Here is a 26,066-nt window from a genome sequence, read left to right on the forward strand (position 1 = left end):
TTTCGAGACCTCTAAAGAACGTCGCTTGTCCACTCCAGGCTGGAATCTAGACGTAGTCTTAAGGTTCCTTATGTCTCCTAGATTTGAACCTCTCCAGTCAGCCTCTTTCAAAGACCTTACTCTCAAAACTCTTTTCCTAGTCTGCCTTGCAACAGCCAAAAGAGTTAGTGAGGTTCACGCCTTCAGCAGGAACATAGGATTCACATCCGAAACAGCTACATGTTCCTTACAGCTCGGGTTTTTGGCAAAAAATGAACTTCCTTCACGTCCTTGGCCTAGGTCGTTCGAAATTCCTAGCCTTTCCAACATGGTGGGTAACGAGCTAGAGAGAGTTCTTTGCCCTGTCAGAGCTCTAAAGTACTATCTTAAAAGGTCAAAACCTATACGAGGACAATCAGAGGCCTTATGGTGTGCCATTAAGAAACCTTCGATGCCTATGTCCAAGAACGCAGTTTCGTATTACATAAGGCTTCTGATTAGAGAAGCTCATTCTCACATGAAGGATGAAGACCTTGCTTTGCTGAAGGTAAGGACACACGAAGTGAGAGCTGTGGCTACTTCGTTGGCCTTCAAACAGAACCGTTCTCTGCAGAGTATTATGGATGCAACCTATTGGAGGAGCAAGTCAGTGTTTGCATCATTCTATCTCAAAGATGTCCAGTCTCTTTACGAGAACTGCTACACCCTGGGACCATTCGTAGCAGCGAGTGCAGTAGTAGGTGAGGGCTCAGCCACTACATTCCCTTAATCCCATAACCTTTTTTAACCTTTCTCTTGAATGCTTTTATTGTTGTTTTTGGGTTGTTACGGTAGGCTAAGAAGCCTTCCGCATCCTAGTTGATTTGGCGGGTGGTCAATTCTTTCTTGAGAAGCGCCTAGGTTAGAGGTTGTGTAGAGGTCCTTTAGTATGGGTTGCAACCCTTTATACTTCAGCACCTTAGAGTTGTTCAGCCTCCTAAGAGGAACGCTGCGCTCAGTAAGGAAGACGAACTTATTAAAGGCAGAGTAATGGTTCAAGTCGACTTCCTTACCAGGTACTTATAATTTCATTGTTATTTTGAATAACTGATAATATGAAATACGGGATACTTAGCTTCTTGATTAACATGTACACTGGTTTTCACCCACCCCCCTGGGTGTGAATCAGCTACATGATTATCGGGTAAGATTAATATTGAAAAATGTTATTTTCATTAGTAAAATAAATTTTTGAATATACTTACCCGATAATCATGATTTAATTGACCCACCCTTCCTCCCCATAGAGAACCAGTGGACCGAGGAAAAAATTGAGGTGGTGGTGTCAAGAAGTACTGGAGTACCTGACCACAGATGGCGCTGGTGAGTACACCCCCCTCTTGTATAGCGATCGCTGGCGTATCCCGTCCGTAGAATTCTGTCGGGCAACGGAGTTGACAGCTACATGATTATCGGGTAAGTATATTCAAAAATTTATTTTACTAATGAAAATAACATTTTTCTAGGCTGTTAGAAATCATAACATGTACCACTCGGATACATAATTTACTGTGTGTCAGCTTAACCTGAATTATGACTCCACGTTCTAATATTGGGCCGGTTCGGGAGCCCTATTTCCCTAACTCAATCTAGTTAATTATATGAAGCGGCTGTAGGAAATAGGGTTACTTTGTAAAATAAGTGAAAATATTCTGTCCTTCCTTACCTTGCCGCACCCTAACTCTTATAAAAATCCATAAATATGAATCTTTGATACTTAAGTAAATCATCATTTAACCCTTTTACCTCCAAAGGACGTACTGGTACGTTTCACAAAACTCATCCCTTTACTCCCATGGACGTACTGGTACGTCCCTGCAAAAAACTGCTATTTACAATTTTTTGTTTTTTTTGCATATTTTTGATAACTTTATGAGAAACTTCAGGCATTTTCCAAAAGAATGACACCAACCTGACCTCTCTATGACAAAAATTAAAGCTGTTAGAGCAATTTAAAAAATTATATAGCAAAATGTGCTTGAATAAAAAAAACCCCTGGGGGTTAAGGGTTGGAAAGTTCCAAATAGCCTGGGTGGTAAAAGGGTTAACTAAAAACATAAACCATATATTTTTCTTACGGGTTATCTTAATGTGTCATTCATTTCTGACCTTGACTATTGGGACAAACCACCTGGATATGAAATTTCTTACCCCTCGTTTAAAATCAATTATAGGTCACGCTACATTATTATGCTCTAGCCCCATTAATCACATAGAGAAGAAGGCTAGAATTGCTAATTGTTATCCATTTCTTCTTATGAATTCCAGTAGAAGCATATTAACTAAGAAATTATAAATGTACCCTGCCTTCTACAAACTACCTAAATTTTCTAAAAAATATTAACAATTGCACCCTTCGTTAATATGACTAGGTATTTTTATTTACACAATCTTGTTTTTTCCAATCAACTTTCTTCCTTGCAACTTTAGCTGAAAGTGCCCCATTGCTACGTAAAAAGAAATATTATTCCTAATCTTCCTGTACAGTATAATGAAACCCAACATCAATAATCCCATTTCCTATTAAGACTAGTTATTTATTGTATATATTAAGAGCTTTAGAAAAATTAAAGGGATATGTACCCCACCTAACCCGACTCAAATAATAGTGACCTTACTTGTAGTGGAAAGGGGGGGGGGGGGGGGGTGGACTTGCACGTCGCTGTTGGTTCGATTATTAAGAAAAGATTTAATGAATTAGTTTTTTGGCAACAATTCAATATTTCTGGGAAAAGTTTCATGAATGGTCAATTGCAAAGGTCAAGGTCATGTACTGTTAAATAAAAATACCTAGGCATCTTATTAATGCAAGGGGAAATTGTACAGTAAATATATACCAAATTATTGAAGAGTGTATTTTTAGGCCAGACTACATATGTAGAACTAGTTTATGCCTACTTCCTGATGAGAATAGTGAGTACTGTACTGTTCTAATTTTATGTTTTAGAGTTTTTTTCAGTCTTCTGTCATTTATCACTATTACACACCAAGTACTTAGAATGCAATTCGATAGCTTAAAGGTACTGGAAAACTAATATAGTCCGAGTTAGGATAGGTTATCCAATATCACGCGTATTCAAATTACGGTAAATTTTTAGCTAAGACCTGTGTAGCAGGAAATTTTTCCCCCCCTGACTGAAATTCCCCCAGGAAAAAATTAGCCTAGGATTGATTTCACCTATTAACGATTTTTTTCCCCCTATAGGCCATTACTCCCCCCCTTTACTTCCACAGCAAATGAACAGTTGTCCTATTATTCCCCCCCCCCCACACTTCCTTACCGACACAGTTGGGAACCTGGAACTGGGTGGACGAAACGGGACAAACATGATTATTTAACAGTTTCGACATTTGTAAAAGGCCACAGAACCTAACGCACCCACCTAACCTAACATTTCCCATGCCATAGACCCAGACCCCCATTCCCAGGTCACTCACCTAGCTGGAGACAATCCCCTGGAACCCCCCTTCCCAGGTCACAGACCTCCTTTCCTTATGATTAACACCTATGTCCCTTTTTGTCCTAGCAACTTTGTCATTACAATAATAAAATGTGTTGGTCTTCAATAAAAGGTAACTCAGAATTGTACATAGGACTTTTAAATTTTGAGGGATAACACAATATTTTAAAAAGGTGTTCTTCATTAGGTGTACAATAAGTCAACATAAAACTGTAGTTGCTACACATCACCATAGCCATACGCATATAACTGCAGTGGGTTGGGGGAATCTGGCCTAGAGGGGGGAATATCACATTTATATGATACTTTAATTTCTAGCCCAATTCATGAACTATATTTTTCCTACTCTATACATTATTGTGATTTGTGCATTGCTAACCATGATTATTTGGGGAAACCACCTGTATCAATAATGGTCAGAATACAAAATAAACACAAGATAACAGTTGGAAAACTGTATGGTTCATGTAAGTGGATAAAAATGAATTATCACAATTCTCGATGATTGACTTCACGTCCTTCCAACAGTTTTTGCTTAACAGTGGTTCAATTTGCTTTCAAATAAACATAATCTCACTGCTCCTATGTTCTGAATTGAGTGTTTTCATCAGAATCAATTGGCAACATAGTTTGAAATACAGTACACTAAAATTTAAAATAATTGTACTTCCCTCTTGGAAATGTCTGTACAGCATGTGATGGTGGTCAAGCTAAAACTGAAAGGAAGGAGGGAAAATTGGTTGTTGAACAATAACCAGAAACTTGTTCATAAATGTTTGGACATTCGTAATTGGTTATAAAAGACAGGTAATGATTACATCATGCAAAAAAACAGAAAAGCAAGTGCAAGCAGCACAAGTGCACTAATTCGCCATCGGTCTCCCAAATGTAAACAATGGAGTTAAAGTGAAAAATATACTTGATACTTTAATCTACCGATATGCAAGTTATTTTGCCCCAGCCCCTATTAAACATGTAGAGAAAAAGGCCAAACTAGCCAGCACTGGTCCATTTCTTTTAGAATTCCAGTTTGTTCCGTAACTGGAATACAAACTACGCTATTTAATAGGGGTATTACTTTCGACGTAGCTGAAATGACAAGCCATTAATTTTTAACGAGGGTTTACTACCCACACTGCTAGTTAGCGGGGTTAGGGGAGGGTAACTTGCTACCCCTCCTCCCTCTCACACATCTGTGCTTGAGCTCACTTTGCTCTCGGCTCGGATGGTGGTCGGACGTGTCCGCTCTCATCATCGCCGTCATTTGGCAGCCATTTAATTGCTTTTGTCTTTTCTTTTTCTAGTTCTGTATATGTGAAGTTGGCCTCTAAGATCATGCGCACCTGCCCAGGGTTTCCTGACCGCCCCTGTGGAACATTCATGTCGGCGATCGAGACTGATCCTCACGCCCTTTGTCCTTCTTGTAGGGGCCAACGGTGTGATAGTAACAACAGGTGTAGGGAGTGGTTTACCTCCCAGTGGGAGAGGTTTTCACGACGACGAAAGAAGAAGTCCAAACGGGATATTCTATCCTTTGAAGGTTTCTTTGAAAGGAGAAAAACCCAAGGCCTTTTCTTCTGTTGCCCAAACCTCCTCCGAAGCTCCCACTCGGTCGGTCTCTTTCGAGAGACCGTCGAGTGGTAGCATAGACCGATATATTGTTTACCAACCTCGGGACTCTAGAGATGACGTTGCTTCCCCTAGCGAAGCAGCTCCACCTCTCCCCCCTGGGGAGGATATGTCACTAACCTCCTTATTTCAGCTTTGGTCCTCCTTGGGGCTTACGGGTTCACCCTCCAAGGAGGTTTTGCTTAACTACATCCGATTGGGTGCTGCTGTCAAGCAATCGTCGTCACCGTCAAAGGTTGATCCTCTCTGTCTCTTGTCGACGTTTTGGTGTCAGAGGTATCCAATGCGGTATCACCCATCACCTCTGCCTCTCCAAACTCTACAGTAGCTGACGGCTTAGTTTCTCCCGTTCCTGTTCAACCTACGAGGGAGAAACTAAGTCCATTGTCAGTCTCTCTTGCTAGTGTTTCTCCCCCTCGGGGGAGTTCACTTACAGAGACTCCTCTTCGGAGGATAGCAGAAGGTCAGCTTGCTGATCCAACGGCCCCCAGAGGGCGCATTCGTCGGAAGGCTTGCCTTCCTCTTCGCCTTAGAAGCCTTCCTTCACCTGCAGTGAGGAGGCGCCTCTTTGGTTCAACACCTTCGATGCAGTTCACTGCAGAGGAGCCTTGAGACCAATCATCTATCACTGCTCCTGCAGTGGTCCTGGACTTTTCTGCAGATCGTTCGCGATCTTCTTCGGTGGAAGGTCGTCCTTTTAAAGGACACGTCGACCTTCCATCTGACTGACCTGCCGTCACCATTTCAACATGGGCCTAACAAGGCTCCACCTAAGCACACTATTGCGCGCCAACCACATAAGCGCTACGCCCCGAGACCTGACGAACGCTCCTTGGTAGCTCGTCAGGCCCCATCACTAAACCCTAACACAGGGCATCAAGGGCGTATGCACCAACACGTGCATACGCTCCAACAGGAGCATGGCTCCATCACGCGCTGTGCGTGCCCTCATGCGCATATGCGCCCACGTTCTCTTACGCGCCAACATTCTCCTACAGGCCCACGCCCAGCTACTCGCCAACACTCACCTGCGCGCCATCAACGTCCTGCGCAGTGGCGCTCTCCCGCGCACATACGCGTCCAACATCCAACTCTCCTGCGCGCCATGCTGCGCATCATCATACGCGCCTGTAAAAACCTGAGTGCCAACGATCTACTGAAAGTAGTAGTACTGGGAAGTCAGCAATGCTGGCTTCTCCCACGCGCCAACCAGTAAAATCGTGCCAGCCTTCTCCCGCACGCATCCACAAGGATACTCGCGCCCCCTGCGCACGCTTTCCCATCCTCTCCAAAGGATGTGCGCCAACATTCTCTCCCGCTCCCGCGCGACCCACATGATTCAACTGCGACAGTATTGCTGCTAGCTTTGGCCTCGGCCAAGCGAGTCGGCGAACTTCATGGTCTCTCGTATGACATTGCCCATACAAGGGGATGGGGTGAGGTAACGTTCAGCTTCGTCCCTGAGTTTATTGCTAAGACTCAGAATCCAGGAGTAGTGGATCCTCGATTCGACTCCTTCCGGATTTCTAGTCTCCGTCCTATAACAGATGACCCAGACCATCTCTTACTATGCCCAGTAAGGAGCTTGAGGCTGTACCTCAAAAGAACAGCCGCAGCCCTTCCTCGTGTGCCAGCACTATTGGTCCGCACAGGAAGGACACAGAGGAGGGTCACCAAGAACACCATCTCTGCATGGATTCGCAGGGTCCTTGACCTGGCACTGAATCCAGACCCTCCTTCGTCATGTCGCCTCAGAGCACATGATGTCAGGGGCATAGCTACGTCCCTGGCCTTCAAAAGAAATTTTTCAGTGACGCAGGTTCTTCAAGCTGGGGTGTGGAAACGTCGAACAATGTTCACATCCCACTACCTGTAAGATGTGACCCACAGGAGACTCGATACGTTCTCTATCGGTCCTGTGGTGGCTGCACAACAACTGGTTTAAAACCTAAAGCTCCTTAGTGGACAAGTAGCGGAAGGTTGAGGGCATTGTTACCCGGTTTTAGTCTGCATGAATGAAAAGGTTTGACTGGCTCTTAATCTTTTCTTCACCATCCCCTCTCTTGGGGTAAGCAGCATCCTGGGTTCTCTGCATAGCTGACCTCAAACCACTGCAGGTAAACCATGCTCTCTTGTGTTCCTAGTATTAAGATTAATACTGTTATGTCCCCATACCCTGACGAGGTGGTATTGGGAAAGTCTTAGTCTACAAGTTTCCATCTAAAAAACTTCAGAACAACTTTCTAGGATGAGTCACACTTCTTCATACCTTCACGCACAGCTTGCGTAGGCTGCAGTTCTTGCGTAGCAAGGTTCTAGCGAGGTGCAGGGACTCCTTATTTCTTGGGTGCTTACACACTCAAATAAAGAGTCCCTGGGCAAAGCCAAAACCCAGACTTGCTGGGACGTCCACCCTTCCTAATGGGTGAGTCACCCCTATTAAATAGCGGGGTTTGTATTCCAGTTACGGAACAAATGACATCGTAGATAATTTGTATTTTTCCTAACGATACAAACTTAGCTATTTAACCAAACTTGGCCGCCAGCCCTATCCCCCTTGAAGTCCTACCTCCAAGCAAAGTGAGCTTAATCACAGGTGTGTGAGGAGGGTAGCAAGCTACCCTCCCCTACCTCCGCTAACTAGCGGTGTGGGTTAAAAATTAATGGCTTGTTATTTCAGCTACGCCGAAAGTAATACCCCTATTAAATAGCTAAGGTTTGTATAGTTAGGAAAAATACAAATTATCTACGAATTTGTCATTTTGCTAGTAATTAAAATATATATTAACAAATATTATCCTGGGACAAAATTCTCCTAGGTTTATATATATCCTGGGCCATATTTTCCCTTGGGGTAATTTCAGTCGAGGTAAAACAGACCATTACACTGGGTCTGGAAATGGGATATTAAAATTTGTGTAATTTGTTTCTAACAAATGTAGTATGATATTTAAAAATGAGCCATTTCAGAGGTACAAGACTCAAGGAGTATGAGGTCCACAGTGGGAAATTTGAGCTTTTGTGTACTCTTAACTAATTTAGAATAAATTGAAGATGGTGCTTCACCTTATTGTGGTGCTTGTTCGTACTTAGAAAGCACATAATATCCATGACATGTACCATAACGTTTACTGATGTACAGCAGAACTAAGAATCATTACTTGTTTTTATGTGAATACAAACCTTTGTCATTTTAATAAGAGATTGATTCTATTGCTGCTGAGACTCGGCTGTTTAACTTTTAACAAGGTGTTATCAATAGCCAGTATTATTATTATTATTACATGCTAAGCTACAACCCAGTTGGAAAAGCAGGATGATATAAGCCAAGGGGCCCCAACAGGAAAAATAGTCCAGTTAGGAAAGGAAACAAGGAAAAATATATTTAAGAGGAGTAACATTAAAATATCTCTTATATAATCTATAAAAACTAACAAAACAAGAAGAGGAGAAATTAGGTAGAATAGTGTGTCCGAGTGTACCCTCAAGCAAAAGATCTCTAACCCACGACAGTGGATGACCATGGTACAAAGGCTATGGCACTAACCAAGACTAGAGAACAATGATTTGATTTTGGAGTGTCCTACTAGAAGAGCTGCTTACCATAGCTAAAGAGTCTCTAATACCCTTACCAAGAGGAAAGTAGCCACTCAACAATTACATTGCAGTAGTTATCCCTTTGAGTGAAAAAGAATTGTTTGGTAATCTCAGTGTTGTCAGGTGTATGAGGACTGAGGAGAATCTGTAAAGAATAGGCCAGACTATTAGGTGTATGTGTAGGCAAAGGGAAAGTGAACCGTAACCAGAGAGAAGGATCCAATCAAGTACAGTCTGGCCAGTTAAAGGACCTCATAACACTCTAGCGGTAATATCTCAATGGGTAGCTGGTGCCCTGGCCAACCTACTACTACCTAGTTGCAGGTTGGTGGCTGGGAAGCCCTGCCCCCTTTCGGTATACTGAAGTCACTTTGATTCTGTCTGCCGAATAACGTGGATGTGCTTTCGCACTCTCTACAAACTTGGTTATACAGTACTAAGGCAGATATGTAGACCTGCCGGGAAGTGTTGGAAAAATGCACCTCTTTCATGATTAGCAGAGATGTGTATCCTCATACTGTGTGCTCTTTATGCAGGGGCATGTATGCAGCTTAGATAACCCCTACGAGGATTGTAGGGAGTTGTCACCCTCTCAGCGGCAAGTGTATATCAGGAGGTGGAAGGAAGAGGCAAAGTGTGATTTTTCCATCCCCGGTTCATCGTTGAGGTTGAAGAAAGCTACTAGACCTGTTCTTTCAAACCCTGGTACTCTTCCCTCTGACCTTTCACTGTCGGTTTCTTCTGGAAGTAAGATGGGAATACTGGTACAGTAGTGATTTAACTCTTGGACTGAGGCATGGAGAGTCGTTAGTTTCCCATAGCGAATGTGAGGAGCCTCTCATTTGAGAGGAGCCACCTAATGATAATTTGTTAACAGTTGATGACTCCATGCTTAACTTTTGGCCTTCCCTAAGACTAAATGATAACCCTTAGCACTTACTCTAGAAGGGGATTGGGACTACATCGTATGACTTTAACCCTCAGTCTAAGCTTGAGCGATCGGTTAACTTTCCACCCTTGAGTCTGCCTTCACTATTTATACTACATCCTACGGGTTACGAAGGAGTCATTATCGGAAGGACAACTACCCAAAAGAGATATTATTATTTACTAAGCGACAGCCCTAGTTGGAAATGCAGATTGCCATAAGCCTAGAGGCTCCAACGGGAAAAATAGCCCTGTGAGGAAAGGAAACAAGAAAAAATGAAATATTTTAAGAACAGTAAAATCGAAATAAAAATCTCCTATATAAACTATGAAAACTTTAACAAAACAAGAGGAAGAGATAAGATAGAATAGTGTGCCCGAGTGTATCCTCAAGCAAGAGATCTCTAACCTGAGACAGTGGAAGACTATGCTACAGATGCAATGGCACTACCCAAGACTATAGAACAATGGTTTGATTTTGGAGTGACCTTCTCCTAGAAGAGCTGCTTACCATAGCTAGAGTCCCTTTTACTCTTACCAAGAGGAAAGGGGTCACTGAACAATTAAAGTGCAGTAACCCCTTGGGTGAAGAAGAATTATTTGGTAGTCTGTGTTGTCAGGTGTATGAGAACAGTGGAGAACATGTAAAGAATAGGCCAGACTATTCGGTGGATGTGTAGGCAAAGGGGAAATAAACCATAACCCGAGAGAAGAATCCAATGTAGTACTGCCTGGCCAGGCAAAGGGCCCCATAACTCTAGTGGTGGTATATCAACGGGTGGCTGGTGCCCTGTCCAACCTACTAAGTGGGGTCGGTCTCGTAAGTCTTTAGGGTTGCACCTCCTCACCTGCTAATGCATGTTCATGCATGCGAGATGTCAAGATATACTCATCATATACCAATGAACTCGTTGGTTAGTGCATGCATACTTCCCCGACTAGATGAGAGAAACCTGCCTCACCAGGCCTTGTTGTGATATACGCACTCATTTATGGCTTGGTTAACACTAGCACATACAGTTGTAGATATCTAAATGCTATAAGCCTAAGCAATCTATATAGGGAAAGCAGCTTGGTCCTTGAAAAAAGTAAAAAACAAACTATAAAACCAAAATAAGAATAAAGAATATTTCAGATAAAAAATAGATTTAATTTACAAATTATATTTATAATATATCATGAACAGATTTCAGTCAACTTGCTCAATAGTAAAATTGAGTGTCCGATTGGGAAGCTCATTCCACATTTTGCTCACAGCCAGAATGAAACTTCTAGAAGGCTTTGTAGTACCGTATTGTAGAATTAACTGCATATTTATGTAGTGTACTCTATTACAAAGTGGTTAGTCTAATTGAGGAGGATGTAAAGGTAAAGGAGGGTTGAAGCATATTGCTGGTTAGCAATATGCTTCAACCCTCCTTTACCTTTATGTACCAACTTTTTAGCTTTTTACTCAGCCCTTTTATAAATTCTTATGCACTTGTTGGGTTTTCTTTCAATTTCCCCTTCCCAGGTCATATTAATTCATCTTGGTTACTCTCTGAATCGCAATACACTGTTCAGACATAAAACTTCAGTTTTTCCTGTCTTTAAACAGTACAGAATAATCTACCAATGCCATTTCCAGGTTGTTAGACCAGACTTATGAATCAAATATCGAAGGGTTGTTATTTGTACATTTATTGACTTCAAGCAAAGAAGTTATAGAATGTCCTCTGTATGTGCTGTAGTATGTTTATTTGAGAGTATATTTATATCTGGGTATTTTTTTTAATTTCAAAAGAAAAAAATGGACATGGAGGAAGTTGAAAGAATTAAACAATTAGGCGACAGATGATCAAAAGACGTGATGGAAAGTAATAAGAGTACTTTAATGGGAAAAAGCAACGAACGCAGCAGCTGAAAGTTCTGTGAAGAGTTGTAACTTAGATTCTCCCAATGCCATCTTTTGTTATGCAAATGACAATCCTTGAGATTCTGTTATTTGCAAATGAAAGTTTTTGGCCAACTTCTCATCATGACAATTTTTATATGCAGTAGGGGTTTCTGTTTCTTATTGTACAATAAAAACATTTTAAAGCATTTGACTTCAAAATGACCATTATTGTACCATGGAATATTAATTTACTGCAAACAATTATTGAAGGAAGATATTTATACACCCTTGAGCAGTCAACTTGTCACTTACCAGTTGGAGGTTTCATGAATTTTAAGGGTCGTGTGATAGTGATTACCTTCAATTTTAGCTGTGCAACTCATTGTAGAGGGTAATTCCTACAAGAAGTATCGGAAGTGACAGGTCATGTTTTCCAACTTTGCCGTCTGTTAAGGAAAGCGGTTGCCTTGTATTAAATTTTCTTTCAAGATTCGTAATTTCCACATATGTTTAAGGTATACAGTAGTACTGTATAATATTGTGTGTTCTTCAGACATTACTAGAATTTCATGTAATTGAGACCAATAATTATTTCCTAATATGTTATTTGTTTCTATGCGTTTATAAACTTTTTATCATTTAATAGGAGTGTGATTTCAGCACAGCTAGAAACTCGGCTGTTAAAGTTTATAATGAGGTGTTGGTAGTTACTGGCAGTTAGCTGGGTCAAGATCCCACACCTCTACCAGCTTACTGAGAAGCTACTTTGACTTCAGCCACCAAGAAATATAGATGTACTGTATTTTCATTCAACAAACGTCTATTGATAATTTTTATTTCTTTGCAGTTTGAGTGTGTGCGCCTGGTATGGAGGAAACATTGTGTTTTCTCCATAATAGGTCAAAATGGCTTTTCAGTGGGGTACCAGGGGGCTGGGTCTTCCCTCTATAACTGCCAGTAACTACTGATACCTCGTTATAAAAATAGATTTTAATTGTTGACAACTTCATTAAAATCATACTTCTATTAAAGGACTTAAGTTTCCATTTTTAGGAAAAATACAAATTACATTTGATGTTTATTATTTGTTCACCAAACTAACAAACCTTCCATTATTTATATATTGATATATCTTTCAGCAAAGCTGGAAGGTAGCCAATTAGACTGTTTGGTACAAGGTGGCAACCCCTAGGGAGTGGCTAGTGATACCAGCCACCTGTATATATACACACGGAGTGATGAAACTAGTCACTTTTTCTCTTTGGCTTCAAGAGAAAGGTTGTCCCCTTGCTCTCCTCTCTCTCCTCCTCATGTTGCCATAAGCATTGACAAACATTGTTGTTCACGCTCTTTTTACGCTGATTTTCTCTTCTGTGTAATTGTGCTTCTTCAATGATGCTCCCATGCAATCATGCCCTGGTTGCGAGGCTCGCCCTTTTGGGTTTCATGTCATCGGTGGCGTTGTGACGAGTGTAGGGAGCGGTCTGCCTCCCAGTGGAAGAAGTCTTGGCAATGCGTGAAGAGGAAGGCTAGGCATGGTCACACTCTTTCAGAGTCCAATTCTGAGGGAAAGTGATTGCGAGTTTCCTCTTCTTCGCGCTCTCCTACACCTCTTTCTGAAGCTCTTCCTTGACCGTCTACCTCTGGGGAATGACCGAGTTGGAGCAGGAGCGCAGTTCCTTTAACTCCTGTGCAGTCTCACGGACTTTGGGGTGTTGTTGCTTCCCCCTTGAGAAACAGCTTCTCCTTCTGCCGCTAAGATGCCCTTCTCTATTCCAGACATTTTGCAGGCTTGACTGTCCTTGGGGTTCTTTTCTTCGCCTTCGAAGGAAGCGCTTCTGCATCTCTTCAACGTATGGCTGAGAGGGATTCTTCGCCTGTTGCCAACTTCGCCCTGGGCATTTGTGAGGTTCTCCTTTCGCCGTTCGGACTGCCTCCTGCCAATTATTATTATTATCTCTTGCTAAGCTACAACCCTAATAGGAAAAGCAGGATGTTATAAGCCAAGGGCTCCAACAGGAAAAATAGCCCATTGAGGAAAGGAAACAAGGAAAATTAAATATTTTAAGAGCAGCAATGAGCCTTCTACGCCATCCTTTGACATCATCGTTTCATAATTTACAGACCATTGTTTCTCCCCTTGGAATGTTTCGGGCCTGCAGGCTAACCTTCCTACTGCTGCTGCAGACAGTCTCTAGATGTACAACGCTTCATCTGATCATTCATCGCAGGGACGAGACTCATCACCTTGTTTTCCTGGTCGTTCGAGACAATCCAATGGTGAGAACAGAATTTCTGTTAAAAGATCTCGGGGTCAAAACTCCTCACCTCATCTTCCCGGTTGGTCAGGATGTCGTTCGCAACAATCCAATGATGAGATGAAAATTCCTGCGGATCAAAGATCGCAGGTATAACTCTTTAACTCATCTTCCTGGTTGGTCACCCTTGGAATGTAGTTCGCGACAATCCAATGATGAGAACAGAATTTATTCTGGTCAAAGATTGCAGGAGTGAGACTCATCACCTTGTCTTCCTGATTTGTTAGGATGTTGTTTGTGACAATCCGATGTTAACATAAGTGATCAAAGGTTATCACAATCTCCACGCTCTTCTTCACGTAGACGTCATAACTCTAGGGCTTCACGCTCACGAGACCTGTTATTATGGTCTCGGCGTTCTTCTTTCTATAGGCATTCTAATACATGTAGAGAGTTTAAGATCACGAGATTTAAACTCATGTTCATAAGATTTACGCCTGCGATCTCGAGATAAAGGATCTCGATTACTATCTGGACGTTATAAGTGTTTTTCCCAACAAACCTTATGAGTCACCACTGCTCCAATTTGGCAGATCTCGTATTCGTCAGTTGCCAATCGCTAAACGATCTCCGAATTCTTATCATCGGAAGAATTTTACATTAAAGTTCAATTCCTTCTGGCAGTTATTCTCTGCATTCTCTGCATATGAGAAAGCGGTCAATGGCAACCCCATATGAACCTGCCTAATGTATGGGTTTGTGGAGCAGCCTTTACGTACAAGAATACACCCTTTTATGTTTAACTCGTTCCTGAGAAATTTTACATAATTAAAACAGGCGTTTGTTAAAACTATCAAAAGCCATTAAATCTCTTTCTGGGTGTGACCAGAGCACTACGAATTCTTGTTTAACAGCGATAGGCTTCGGAGACATTTTATTTATCTTACTTCTTAGTCTATAGGGTTATTTTCTCAAGCCTTTAGGCCCAAGGAGCAGTGTTGGGTTACATTTACGACCGATAGCAACAAGAATTGTCAACTTCTCTACGTTTATGACCATTACAAACCCCGCCCTCTAGGGGGACAGACAACTTTGTCATTGTTGGCCCTTCCATAAGAAGGGTAGGCAGACATATGGAGGAATGATCGCTGTAATAACTGTATGATTTGTTTGTGGGCATTTGTGCTCACATTTAAAATATTGCAGCTAGTCGTTGATCAAATGAATTATTGGGAAATATTGTTGCGATTCGTCGCACATACATAATATCCTTGATCAGGCCTTAATTCATTTTCAAAAGTTTACTCAGAAGCAAAGAATACGCATGCGCTACCGCAGAGAGCAAGTTCATATGCGTGTAAACGATCTTTCTGCCTACTAGGGCTATAGTCCATCTACCAGTAGAATTCCATTTTAATGAGTTGTAATGGCTATACTGTACCGTATCCCTTACGAGAAAGCAGATTATACACTACTCGTTTAAATCCAGGTTAAACATTACTCGTCTACCTTCTCATAACCAGACTTACTGTAAATGCGATCTGCTGTCATAGACACTTCCTTTTTTCCGATCGAAGGTCTTAGTTGTTGTTGTTGTTTATTGTTTTCATTTACCGATCAGAGATTAAAATAAATACTAATGTTTTTCGTCTTTTATAAGTAGGAAATCTCGGTTACGAACGTTTTCGACCACTGTACGCCCACATGTTCGTTCCGCCCCTAGGTCTGTGTTACTGCTCCGTGGATAGACTTATGCATATATTAACTGTCCAATAATAGATTAAAGATACGTCTCAATCTTATTTGTTGGAAGTAGTTGGGTGCGTTCTGTAATTACCGACCGGTCTCTTGTTCGATAAGACAAGCAGTACTGGCCACCTGGTTTACAGATTTGTAACAGTCTTACTCGTTCAGCCTCCACTAAGTTGGTGGCAGTTGGAGGTGGGGGATAAGGTCACCCCCCCTTCTTAGCAGAAGTGTGCAATCAGTTGAACATCTTGACATTAACTCAATACTGTATGTTCTCTTACTACCCAACCTCTCGACTCCTTGGTACGAACCGAGGAGCGTTGACTTTTACTTGAGAGTCAGGGCCACTTTAAGAGTTGTGGTGGCCAGTGACTGGTGAACTCCAGACTGGGGTTCGTCCCGCTCAATTCTTTAGTTCTTGTGGTTGCTGCAGCCTCACCATCCTTGTGAGAACCTCTGCAAAGAGGCCATCCTTCTCCCCCCCCCCAGCACCTCTGAAACTTATGCTCCTTTTGGATGCGTCAAAAGAATTGTGGGGGAGGGTCCCCATATCCATCCTTTGGTCCGAATCAGAAAGGCACCAGGATATAAATCTCTTAAAAAAAAACCATCTTGCTGTAGAAATACTCAGGTGGACAGAAGACAACTAGGTGTCCCTGTCCACTTGCGTCATTCCTGGCAACAGGAATGTGCTAACAGACTATCTGAGCAGAGCGACTCAGATAGTGGGCTGCGAGTGTCTTTGAATCATCTAGTAGCCAACAAAGTCTTAACTTTGTGGGGTTCCCTGACTGCAGACCTGTTGGTAACAGCCCTGAACTTCACACTCCCGTTCTACTGTTCCCAAGTCCCGGATCCCTAGGCTCTCAGGCAAGATGCATTCCAACAACTTTGGGACAGCATAGATGTGTACGCATTCCCCCCGTCCTGTCTGATGAGAATGTCCGCAGCCAAGTCAAGATGAGCAAGAATTTATCAATGATTCCAATAGCTCCTCAATGGCATCACAGAATGGGTCCCGGACCTTCTGCAGCTCCCGATGGAGCTTCTGAGGGAACTTCCTCCTCGACATGATCTATTCAAGCAGTCGCATAACAACTTCCACAAATCCGTAGCTTCGCTTCAACTTCACGGTTGGAATCTGTCCAGTAACTCCTCTCTCAGAGAGGCTTCTTGCAACGAGTTAGGGAAAGGATATAAGAAAAAATAAAATATTTTAAGAACAGTAACATTCAAGTAAAAATCTCCTATATAAACTATAAAAACTTTAACAAAAGAAGAGAAATGATAGAATAGTGTGCCCTAGTGTATCCTTAAGAAAGAGATCTCTAACCCGTGACAGTGGAAGACCATGGTACAGATGCAATGGCACTACCCAAGACTAGAGAATAATAGTTTGATTTTGGAGTGTCCTTCTCCTAGAAGAGCTGCTTACCATAACTAAAGAGTCTTCTTGCCTTACCAAGAGGAAAGTGGTCACTGAACAATTACAGTGCAGTAACCTCTTGGGTGAAGAAGAATTGTGCAAGGTAGGATTCCCCAAGGGTGGGGAGATCCTCTGGCTTTCTTGCACCAGAGGAAGTATTACTATACCCAGGCGGTTTCTCTTTCCCCTTTACCTCTTGATCCTTTTGTGGCTGCACTGACCCCAGGCTCCACTTCACCGTTTGGCGCCACAGTTCATTACCTTCTCGTCAGCAGAAGCCATGAGCATAGAGAGCACAGTAATGGCAACTCTTCAGGCCGTTTCTTGGATTGACCACTGGTTAGGCTTTCATGAATATCGTTTTAACGGGAGCCAGAGCTGTCGAGTTTTGACCTATCAAGCAGCCAACCAATGGACAAACTGGGTCCTGAAGAGGTGAGATGCTGGGGCCTACAGGTTCCAGAAGCAGATCGGCTGGCGGCAGCTTTTAAATCTTCAAAGGGTGTCTGTGAAGGATCCTTCACTCTTCCCAAAAGAGGAGAGGAGGCAGTAGCCGAGAAGTGGAGGAAGACCAGCTAGGACTCGCTTCTGCACATCGGGGTGTCCTTTCAGTGGCCAGAGTACGCTTCCAATTCAGGTCATGTAAGATCTTTGCCTCCAGCCACACTTTCATCATAAGGCAGGGAACAAGCCAGTAAGCCCTTTTACAGCAGACAGTGTCAAGGATGTGGCCAATGCAGAGGCTAAAGGCTAAGAGAAGTCCCCTACTAGGGCGTCATTCATCCCATGACGCCACCTGTGGAATGAGGTGGTGGTGGTTACACCGGGCGGAACAGACTGTAGACGTTCTTCCTTCCAGATACCTGCTCTGTTCAGCAGTTCTACCACCATCTCTTTATTTGACCACCAGTGATGTCATCGTCATATCCCCAGGGATCAGTGAAGGATGTAGCCCTTCAGGCAGAGATTTAGGTTATGTTAGAGAGGGACACTTTAAAAGGACAAAGACGACTCCCCAGGCTTCTTTAGTCAACTATTTCTTATAGAGAAGGCATTTGGAGGCTGGGAACCAGCCCTGAATGAGTTTAAGCCCGCAGCAACAGTCAGGCGAAGGGTCAGGCTTTTGGACTTTATGATGGTGATTGACCTCAAAGGACAAGCTCATCCTGATAGCAGTCCATCCCCATCTCCAAAAGGTACTTCCGCTTTGTCATGTACAACACTGTATCAGTTCAAAGTTCTTGTTTCGGTGTCTCAACAGCGCCACAAGTCTTCACCAATATTTACACGGGTATCAGCATTTGCACACCAATGGCATTTGTCTCCTTCACTATCAAGACGATGGTAGATCTTTGCGGACTCAGAGGAAGACCTCTTTTACCGAGGCAGACTTTCTTTGTTTTGTCACAATTTAGTAATTGTGGCAGTCTAAATGTGACTCAAGGATGGTCTACAGGTGCCATTTCTCACAATTTGTTTGATATTTTGATAATTATCAAAATATAGGCTATATCAGAAGAATTACTGCAGTTTCTTGTACAGAGCAATGTTTTTGACTTATTGAGATATTATAGCTATGAAAGTAAGCAGAATTTTGATGACTATTTTTGTATATGCATTCTCCATTGCCAAACAAAGCTCCTTGAATTTTTTCAGAATTTTGCATTTTTCTCCATATAGGCCTACTTGGCTGGCCGACTAGCCCACTTAAACCAGGTAAACCTATTACTTCACAGTACATAGGCCTCATTGTTACAACACCGAGACTTTCTGCTCAGTATCCTTTATTGCATGGGCTGTGGACACACTGGGATGGATACGCCACTTGCAGGGTACGAGTTTGGAAATCAAGGATAAGTTTCCAGCCAGTTTTAATAGGGACCTGCTCTCACCTAAGGAATAGTCCTTTGTAAAGGATGAAGGTTATTATTTGTACCGGTAGAAACGACGAATTTTGATATACTGTAATTCATATTTTTTTTAACTTTAGAAATGAGAGTCCTTTATTCCTACTTTCTCTCTTATCACCAGCCCCCTAAAAAGTCCCAGCTGCAATCAGTGACTACTTAGTTAGCAAGCAGGGGCTGGGGCTTCCCCTCCTGGCAATAGTTTACTCTTCTTTATGAAATTTTAACTGTTGTGTATTCCAGTTTTGCTGTTATCTCCAATGTAAAGGAGTCAAGTTTGTATATTTAGGAAAAATTCCATTTATTTCCAGAATCATCTTTCTTTAAAATTTGTGATATCTGATTTTTCTGATAGTTTGATTTTTTTTTTATTGGGATTTATAATATGTACAGGTATTTGCGGAAGGAAAGTTCTGTACTGTATGTCTTTTTATAAAGCTGCAATGACCTTCCAACTTCTAGATTTGAACTTTCATTTTTCAATATTAAACTTACCCGATGATCATATAGCTGCAACTCTGTTGCTCGACAGAAAAAACCTACGGGCGGAATACGCCAGCGATCGCTATACAGGTGGGGGTGTACATAAACAGCGCCATCTGTCAAAGGTACTCAAGTACTCGATGTCAACAAAGAACCAATTTTTCCTCTGTCGTGCCAATGGCAGGACCTACTAAATACGCCGTCCCTAACTGGATTTGTTTTCACAACGATTTGGTGAAGTACACTATTCCAGTTCTGAGCTTTCGCTATGCAGGGGTTTTATCTTCATTTCAAAACTTGAATTCGTTTTCGATAGATTTAATTATGGTGACGAAGAGAGTATGGACTCTCTTTCACTTTTAAATGGCCGACCCTTCCCTTAGACGGAAGTGTGTTTAGGTTTTTGGTAATTTTGCTTAACACGTTATAGATCCATTTATTTATATCTCTCCGCCTTTTTAGGCCTCTTCGGTTAACTTTCCAATTATTATAAACTTATAAAAATAAATTTTTATGTTTGTTTATATGCGACCTTTCCTAATAGTAGGCGGTCCTAACTTGGAACCGAAGTTAATTAACATTGAGCCCGTTTTTTCGTATTTAACCTTTAAAGAATTTAATACTTTTTTAATTTTAATGTTTTATGGAAGAATTTCTTTGATAGTCTCGTACTGTTTTCAAAGATGAACTAACGTTTAGTTTTTAGTCTCCACAGTTGTTGACGTTCAGAACGTTCAACTTGCGCTCTATCGTTACGATAGAGAGAGAGTGTATCACGGTTTCACTTTGCAGTAAGAGTAAACCGATTCTAGCGTTTCGTTCATTCTTTCTTAGCTTAAAGAGTTTAAATTCTAAATAAAGGAACTTTTTATTTGGGAAACCTCTCAGTTTTTTTCCTTTAGCAAATAACATGTTTTAACGATATATAATTGGGCTCTTCTCTCAGGTGCTAATTCAAGAGAGAAGAGAGAGAGAGATAGAGACGGAGGGAGAGAGAGGAGAATAAACGTTTCGTACAAGCGGGTAACGTGGTTCTCGTTTTTTTTTTTACTCTTCTCCCTAGTCGCTGTAGGGGAAGAAGGTAAAACGTTTCTAGGGTTTTATTCTTGTTCCCAGGCTTTATGCGGTGAGAGATTGTAAACGTAGTTTATTTGATCTAGTGTTTAGTCTCTTTTCCAGCCACTGAATTCTTTATCTTTATTTATGTTTTTCTGTTGCATTGTAAAACTGTTTTCGCAATGACTACCTTTTAATGAAGGATAGGATTGCGTGTTTCAGGTAGAAATCAGTTAAAGTTTCGATTTCAGTGAAATAAGTGCAAACAGAAAATCAAAAGTGATAAAGTGATATGCGCAAAGTGTTACAGTGTTGCGTCCGAGGGTTCGTCTGTTCGTGCCAGTTGTTCACCTAGTCCGGGACCTCTTACAAGCTCCCAAGCCCAGGGGAGAAGTAATGTCGAACGACTTATGGGTTCCACAGGCCTTGATCGACGAACAGACGTTTTTCCCTCCGTGGTTTCGGGCGTATCTACACACGTTTGCCGACGTGAGATCGCCCCACCCACACAAAGACGAGAGAGCCCATTTATTCCTCGTCTGCGGAAGAGGTTTCTCGTAAGAAACCATGGACCAAATCTTGCAGCTTTTAAGTGCAAGTCGGTCCCTTCCGCGCAAGTCCAACGGCCTAGGTGTAGCCACTGGGTCAGTTCGGACTCGCTGCAGTCATCCGACGACTGCACACCTCCCAAGAGAGGCAATGTGGTACCGCAACAGGCAGTAACTCCGTCTGTTGCCGCACCAGCTGTTTTAGACCCTCAGTCACGACGGACAGTAGCTCCGTCTGTTGCCGTTTTTTTGTAGACCCTAAGTGGTCTTTACTGCAGTCTATGCAGACTCAGTTAGCTGCGGTTATGCAGGAGTTTCGTGCGGAGAAGGTTGACACTGCTCTCGTTAGCCTACAACCTGCCACTGTTGTGCACCCAGCTCACGCTGAGGCTGCCTGCTCCCACACTCCGGCTGCGGAGAGCTCCACCTCCGATGCGCAATCGACCCTGCCAGACGCATGTTAACGTTAGCCGACGTGCGGCTCCCTCCGTTAACATGCGTGAGCTACCGCATCAGCAGTGGGAAGGTGGAGTCAAGCTGCCATGTTTTGACGCGATGCGTTAGTTTCCGCAACCCATGGCAGTCCCCACCACGCACCACCACTCCGCTTTGGTTGTTGTCTGCTCCCACACTCCGACTGCGGAGAAGGTTGACGATGCACCCGTTTGCCTACAACCTGCCACGGTTGTGCGCCAGCATGGCTGCCTGCTCCCACACTCTTGTTGTGAGAGCTCCTCCACCCATGCGCAGTCGACCCTGCCAGACGCATGCTGACTCCCACAGACACACGGAGCACTCCGTTGCCGTGCGTGAGCTACCACAAGCTGCCGTGTTTTGACACGGTGTGTCAGCCTCTGCAACCCACTGTGGTTACCGCCACTCACCCGCAGCAGACTAGTCAGTCAGGAGTTGAGGCTTCCCCACACAGCTTTGGTTGTTGCCAGCTCACAGACTGTCAAGCAGTTACATGACGTTGCCTTCTGGTCTGCTACTAATGCACCAGTGCTGTATGTCCTCACGCACCTGTTGTGGTTGACAGTTCAGTTTTTGACAGTTCACAGACTGTCAAGCAGTTACATAACGTTGCCTTCTGGTCTGCTGCTTTTGCACCAGTGAGACCCTCACTGAGATAACCTAGCTTTTCTCGGACATGGTTCCTGTAGATGAGAGAGTGCTGTTCTCCCTCCTTCTGATATTCCTTTGAGGACTCTGTCATTTGGAGAGGAGCCTTAAGCTGCTTAACCTCCTATGGACTTTAATTAAAGCATAACAAGGCTTCCAGGGATGGTAAATGGTTCCGCTTCAGTCGCTAACCCCGTCTGTTGCCACACCTGCTCCCATAGACCCTAATGGGCTTTGTTGCAAGACATGCAGTCCAAGCTTGTGTCCTTGTTAGAGGATTTTTTACGGAGAAGAACCTTCTAGCCAACAACCTTCCTACCGGTTGGTTGTACGCCCTGTTGACGCTGAGGTATCCTACTCACGTCCGCCAGTTGAGATGGTTCCTCCACCGGTGCGACCCAGTGTGGGTTGCCAGTCGCACGTTGACGTTAAGAGACTCTCGGAGGTGGTTGTGGACGTTCAGTGTGTCACTAGGAAGACGTTCAACAACCAGCAGAGATGACTTGTTGTGACGCAGTGCGGCAACCTCAGCAACCCTGTAGGGGGTTGACTGCACAACCCAGACAGTCTACACAGTTTCGGGTTGACGCTGTACTTCCTCGCGCCCCCATGGTTGACAGTTCACAGACTGTGCAGCAGTACCATGATCTTGTGTCCGGCTCCGTCACGCATCCACCAGTGCGACCGGATTCAGCGAGTCAGACGTTGCCCACTCCGTTGCCGTTTCCTCATCAGTTTCGGATGAGGAACCCTCTGATGAGGACATTGCTGAACAAGACGATCAACCCCCAGCCCTGCTATCCATCCAGAAGATGCTGAAGAAGGAACACTGCCCTGTCAGGCTGTGGATGAGTCTGGTTAGGACACTGTCATCCGTGGTTCAATTTGTGTCACTTGGAAGACTACACCTCCGTCCTCTTCTGTATCATCTAGCTTTTCACTGGAAAAGGACTAGACGCTAGAAGCGGTCTCGATCCCGGTTTCCGGAAAGATAAAGTCTGGTCTGACTTGGTGAAAGGACTTTATCAACCTTTGAAAGGGTCTTCCCCTGACTGTTCAGACTCCCAACCACGTTCTCTTCTCGGACGCATTGGACGTAGGCTGGGGTGCGACATTAGGCGGTAGGGAATGCTCGGGATTATGGAACTCGAGTCAAAGGACAATGCATTTCAACTGCAAGAAGCTTCTGGCAGTACGTCTGACCTGGAAAAGCTTCAGGTCTCTCCTTCAAGGCAAAGTGGTGGAGGTGAACATGGTCAACACCCTGCTTTGACGTACATCTCCAAGCAAGGAGGGACCTACTCTTTGACATGGTACGAGTTCGCAAGAGACCTCCTCTCCTGTTCAACAGGTCTAGACTTTTCACTAGTAACGAGGTTCATCCAAGGCAACTTGAATGTCATAGCAGATTGTCTCAGTAGGAAGGGACAAATAATTCCAACATATTGGACCCTCCACAAGGATGTATGCAAGAGACTTTGGGCCACCTGGGGCCAGCCAACCATAGATCTCTTTGCAACCTCGATGACCTAGAGGCTCCCAATACTTTGCTCACCTATCCCGGACCCAGCAGTAGTTCATATAGATGCCTTTCTACTAGATTGGTCACATCTAGATCTATATGCATTCCCTCCGTTCTAGATTGTCAACAAGGTACTGCAGAAGTTCGCTTCTCACGAAGGGACAAAGTTGACGCTAGTTGCTTCCCTCTGGCCCGCGAGAGAATAACTCACCGAGGTACTTCGATGGCTAGTAGACGTTCCCAGAACACTTTCCCTAAGGGTGGACCTGCTACGTCTGCCACGCGTAAAGAAGGTACTCCAAGGCCTCCACGCTCTTCGTCTGACTGCCTTCAGAATATCGAAAGAGACTCGAGAACTAGAGATTTTTCGAAGGAGGCAACCAGAGCGATTGCTAGAGCAAGGAGAACATCCACCCTTAGAGTTTACCAATCGAAGTGGGAAATCTTCCGAAACTGGTGCAAGTCAGTATCCGTATCCTCGACCAGTACCTCTGTAACTCAAATAGCTGACTTCCTCTTATATCTGAGGAAAGAACGATCTCTTTCAGCTCCCACTATCAAGGGCTACAAAAGCATGTTGGCATCAGTCTTCCGTCACAGAGGCTTAGATCTTTCCAACAATAAAGATCTACAGGACCTCCTTAAGTCTTTTGAGACCACGAAGGAGCGTCGTTTGGTTACACCTGGTTGGAATTTAGACGTGGTTCTAAGATTCCTTATGTCAGACAGGTTCGAACCACTTCAATCAGCCTCCCTGAAAGATCTCACCTTTAAGACTCTTTTCCTGATATGCTTAACCACAGCTAAAAGAGTCAGTGAGATTCATGCCTTCAGCAGGAACATCGGATTCTCATCCGAAACGGCTACATGTTCTACAACTTGGTTTTCTAGCCAAACACGAGCTGCCTTCTCGGCCTTGACCAATATCGTTCGATATTCCAAACTTATCGTATGGTTGGAAATGAACTAGAAAGAGTATTATGTCCTGTAAGAGCTCTTAAGTTCTATTTTAAAAACCTTTACGAGGCCCGTCTGAAGCTTTATGGTGTTCAGTTAAGAATCCATCTTTGCCTATGTCAGAGAATTATTTATCCTATTTTATCAGACTGTTAATACGAGAAGCTCATTCCCTTCTGAATGAGGAAGACCAAGCTTGGCTGAAGGTAAGGACACACGAAGTTAGAGCTGTCACAACTTCCGTGGCCTTTGAACAAAATAGATCTCTGCAAAGTATATTCGACGCAACCTATTGAAAAAGCAAATCAGTGTTCGCGTCTTTTATCTTAAGAATGTCCAGTCTCTTTACGAGAACTGCTACACTCTGGGACCATTCGTAGCAACGAGTGCAGTAGTGGTGGGGGCTCCACCACTACAATTCCCTAATTCCAGAACCTTTTTAATCTTTCTCTTGAAATATTTTTGGGTTGTCCGGAAGGCTAAGAAGCCTTTCGCATCCTACTTGATTTGGCGGGTGGTCAAAATCATTTCTTGAGAAGCGCCTAGATTAGAGGTTTTGATGAGGACCTTTAGTATGGGTTGCAACCCTTCATACTTCAGCTCCTAGGAGTCGCTCAGCATCCTATGAGGATCGCGAGGCTCAGTAAGGAAGACGTACTTAAAAAGGCAGAGTAATTGTTCAAGTCGTCTTCCTTACCAGGTACTTATTTATTTTATGCTTGTTATTTTGAATAACTGCTAAAATGAAATACGGAATACTTAGCTCATAATAATGTCAACATGTAATGCTGGTCTCTACCCACCCCCCTGGGTGTGAATCAGCTATATGATCATCGGGTAAGTTTAATATTGAAAAATGTTATTTTCCTTAGTAAAATAAATTTTTGAATATACTTACCCGATGATCATAAATTAAAGGACCCACCCTTCCTCCCCAATAGAGACCCAGTGGACAGAGGAGAAAATTGGTTCTTTGTTGACATCGAGTACTTGAGTACCTTTGACAGATGGCGCTGTTTATGTACACCCCCACCTGTATAGCGATCGCTGGCGTATTCCGCCCGTAGGTTTTTTCTGTCGAGCAACAGAGTTGCAGCTATATGATCATCGGGTAAGTATATTCAAAAATTTATTTTACTAAGGAAAATAACATTTTAATTAAATTTACTAGGAAAATTGATAATGTAGTTTTCTAGTTCATTAGTTTTTGGTAATGTAGAGTAATAGCTACATTTATTTATATCAATAAATACTTAGTGTTAGTAGATCGGGATTTGATGAGTTTGTTGATATTTATACAGTACTATGTTCTTTCATTCAAGACAAGCCAAACCTACCAGGATATCTGGACCTCGTAAGTTACACAATAAACTCTACTAGTAGTATGTGTATGTTGTGTGATGTTTTATCCATTCTATGAAGAGATCCTTTGGTTAACTGGTTATGAAGTCTCATGAACGTACCTCTCATTAGCGTACCACCTGTCCTAAATACCGTAAATCCATCCCTAATACTCATCGGGCTTTCTTG

General features: G+C 43.1%; 1 protein-coding gene across 3 annotated transcripts in view; it reads left to right on the top strand.

Annotated features, from left to right (window-relative positions):
• Window positions 1-26,066, top strand: part of Lis-1 (LisH and WD40 domain-containing Lis-1) — a 58,068-nt gene that overhangs the window by 7,739 nt on the left and 24,263 nt on the right. The window contains exon 2 of one of the 3 annotated variants that reach the window (XM_068381723.1): window positions 25,859-25,890. The exons of the other annotated variants lie outside the window; for them this stretch is intronic. The gene's annotated coding sequence lies outside the window, so the exon portion shown is untranslated. The remainder of the gene's footprint in view (window positions 1-25,858; window positions 25,891-26,066) is intronic. 3 annotated transcript variants of the gene reach the window in all.

This window comes from Palaemon carinicauda, chromosome 10 (genome assembly GCF_036898095.1).
Source record: "Palaemon carinicauda isolate YSFRI2023 chromosome 10, ASM3689809v2, whole genome shotgun sequence".
Classification (NCBI taxonomy): Eukaryota; Metazoa; Arthropoda; class Malacostraca; order Decapoda; family Palaemonidae; genus Palaemon; species Palaemon carinicauda.